General features: G+C 33.7%; 1 long non-coding RNA gene across 1 annotated transcript; it reads right to left on the bottom strand.

Annotated features, from left to right (window-relative positions):
• Window positions 1–211: 211 nt before the first annotated feature.
• Window positions 212–2,737, bottom strand: LOC130591257 (uncharacterized). The gene is made up of 2 exons (XR_008969033.1): window positions 1,996–2,737; window positions 212–401 (listed from the first exon to the last, which is right to left on the bottom strand). It is a non-coding gene; the product is annotated as an uncharacterized LOC130591257 (long non-coding RNA).
• Window positions 2,738–3,832: the final 1,095 nt, after the last annotated feature.

Raw genomic sequence — 3,832 nt, forward strand, 5'->3', positions numbered from 1 at the left:
TTCATATTATTATATTATATAAACCTTGTAATTTATGGTGATAACTCTCATTTTACTTGAGGTACCGAGAATCGTTTCTCTTATACCAACCTGTAACACCCCGACCTCCAATCAAGTGTTATTAAGTTAATTAATCGATTATTAGCAGCAAAACCTCGATAGTCGGCATGTTACTGCCGTACTTTCCATTAGGAAAATACAAGGCAACATAAATTCATAAACTCAAACATATTATAACATGAAATATAATATGGATCCAACATTAGTCTTAATTAATATATAGAAACTTAGTTACTAACTAGAGTTTTGACATTAACTTAAATTAAAACCATGAGAGTCTACATAATCTAGATATTATATAAATCCTCACTGCTACGCCATCCCGTTATCACCATTGGTACCTAAAACATAAAACAAAACGTCGTGAGTCGAAGCTTAGTAACATACTACTCTAACATCGTAAATTCATTTCAACTCATTTTATTTATAAACAGGGAGGACAGAGTAAGTAAAACTATTTCACAAACATATCATATCATGTTACATTATCTTCTTTATCATGTTCATCATAACGGGAGGTGATTAACCGACCGGGAGGTACGTGCACGACCGGGAGGTACGTGCACAACCGGGAGGTACGTGCACGACCTAGGATATCTTCTTTATCATGTTAATTATTTGGTAACTTGGCTCGTACAACAGAAGGGACGTCTCCCCAGAACATAGTAACATCGTAAACGGGAGGCAGCTACCCAAGGACAAAAGCCCTCATTAAACGGAAGGTGGCGTTAATGCTCAAAATATAGAAATGTGTGGTGCCACCTGAGGACAATAGCCCTCACTAAACGGGAGGTGGTTAACCGACCGGGAGGTACGTGCACGACCTAGGATAACAGGATACTTGCCAAGAACCGTCTTTGACTTGAATTTATCATGTTTCATTTCTTTTAAGCATATCATCATCATCATGAATAATTATATTCTTTCATTTCATCCATAACATCGTCATTATTTCATAGCATCATATCATCATAACCATCATAAAACATTTCATTTCCCGCAATTCATATATAAAATGTAATATTAATCATGATCAAAAAACATACTTCAAAGGGGAATGCGGGTGTTAGCAGTAGACGTTACCTGAATTCCTGCTTATCAACCTTGAGGGGAGGCTTGTAATATTGTTTATCTTCTTTAATCTAATCGAGAATAGTTTTATTAATGAACCTTTCGTTTTTTAGCTTCTAAGCCTAAATCTTAGGTAGCCCTTATTAAGGTCATAGCATTCATTATAACATTCATAAAGGTCTCAATAAAGGTCATTATTAACTTAGTCGTTAATAGCTTCTTAAGGTGGCTCTTAAACAACTAATTAGGCGAAATAACTCCTTTAGTTATACTTTTAGAATTATCGAAACATTAAAGTTATACTTTTACATATTATATAACCATTTCAAAGCATAAAAATTCTAGGAGTTCATAGTTAATCATTAATTAGTCATCCAATATTAAATTAATTAAGTTTGAAGCTATAATAGAATCATTAATATTATTTTAATATTATTTAATCTCATAAAACTGGTAAGTCAAGCTATCTTGTTATTATAAGTAAACTTATGTATTAGTGAAGTAGTAATAATAACTTAAACTCAAATTACAAGTAACAATCTTATTGGATTAGTTTTGAATTAGTTTTAGTTAACTCAACCAACTTAGTCATTAGGAATTATAGCCCAAACATAGTTTTAGGAAATAAGTTAGGGGGTTTAATTAAACTAACCAAAGCAGCCTTTTAATAAAAATATAACAAGTCCAATCATCCTTTTAGCCCAATAACAAAACGATTCATATTTATAAAACCTAGTTTCAAGTTCTAAGTCAATGGTCTTTGGCCCAAATCAAATATTAACTAGCCAGGGAATTAAACTTCGGCTTAGAATTAGTAAATAGAAAATCAGAATTTCTTTAAAAGAAAACAGAAGATGTCGTTACCTCTACTACTAGAGCAGGGATGACGAAGATCGAGGCGGGAGTGCTGCTCCGGCGAACGGCGGCGGCGATGAGCAACGCGACGGCGCGACAGCGGGAGAATGAGGGGCGAAGGTCGTCGGTGCTGCGCAATACAGAAACACGCGAAGAAGAGGAGCGAGAGAGAGTAGGGTGCGAGCGAGGAAGAGGGAGAAGACGCGAGTTGCAGGTGGGGCGGAGCTCCGGCGACCGTGCAGGTGCGTCGGCGGTGACACACGAGGTGGCGACGTCCTGGCGTCCGCAAGCCGGCGACAGCCGGTGGTGGTGGTGTTTGAACCCCGAAACAGAGGAGAGAGAGGGAAAGAAAATGGGTTTTCTTGTTGGGTTCCTTTGAGTCACATTTTTCGGCGAATTGTGAATGAAAATTCTGGTTAGTTCGTAGGTGGTGGTGAGGTGAGAGATGAGAGGATGAAAATTGTTGAATTGTTGTGTTCTTGGTGATGAATTTCATGGCCATTTATAGGGAGATTAGTAACACTAAATTAGTGGTTGGGAGGAAGAAAATTGAAGTACATTTTCTAATTTTTGACTTGAGCAAGGTAAGAAGATGGATTGGTGACAGGTTTTTGGCATAGGAAAAGAATGGAGGGTGGTGGCATGTGTGCCAAGTGCCCATGGATGTGTGAGAGGAAGAAGGCAAGAGTAATGGAGTAGTTGACCATAGAAGATTTTTCTCTTTTTCCTTTTTATTTTGGTAACCCAAAAATCAGAAAATTACTCTACTTTTCACTCTACTTCACGTGGCTTTGTAAACTTTGGTGAAATGTGGATATTTTTTGCTTTAGTGATTTAACAACAAAACTAACATTCTTGATTAACTCATGAAATCGTAAAATATAATTTATCGTCGCATAGATATTAACATTTTTAAGTTGGTAAACTTTATGTTGTAATTCTATAATCGTTTTATTATATGTTGCTTAATTAGCGAAACGATAAAATAAAATATATTTTTAACTACTCGTCATAATTAATTATTCACTTTCAACACGTTTAAGTTTTCAGGATATTACACGTGAAACGACCTAAAATCAATTAAGAGGCCGTAATTACCTTTCTAATTATGTCAAATTATATAGTTGATCCATTTGAAGATTATGGAGAACAATTTCGAATATGTAATATGGATCGTCATACAATTTAACTTAGTTAGATTTGCAATTATTTTCTTAATTGAGATTGAGTCGTTTAATACATATACTATGATATATTGGGCCCAACATGCAATATTTGTAACATTGGTTGCTCATTTTATTAAAAAAAAATTGTAGAATTATTTATGAAAATTATGCATAAACATCTTCATACTATTCATCAATTGAGTGATGTAATAACTATTTACAAAAAAACTATTATTGTACAAAATCTATGATCTACGCAAATATTCAATATTAATCTTCGTCATGATTGCTCCTTGATCTTCATCTTCTTGAATGGGCTTTGAAATCCATGTCTATTTGTAAACTTGTGAAAGTTAAAAAATCAGTTAACTTCCTTAATTTGATTTTTTTATGAAAATCTTTATTGAATTTTATTTTGATTTCTATTTATTTTTATAATTAAATAATGAATAACTTTAAGAGAAATTTAAAAACTTAATGACTTTTAATTAACATTTTCGTAACAAAAGAAAACATTTTTTATGAAAATTGAGTTGATCACTTTATTTCATTTTCCAGATTGCACTTTTATTCTTATACTGACTTATAAAATTCAAAACATTCTGTACAGAGCGTGAAATATAGTAGATGATATACTTATGGATATGCCATTGTCTTATGTATGTTGTGTTAAAATTTCC

This window comes from Beta vulgaris, chromosome 4, assembly GCF_026745355.1.
Source record: "Beta vulgaris subsp. vulgaris cultivar EL10 chromosome 4, EL10.2, whole genome shotgun sequence".
Lineage (NCBI taxonomy): Eukaryota > Viridiplantae > Streptophyta > Magnoliopsida > Caryophyllales > Amaranthaceae > Beta > Beta vulgaris.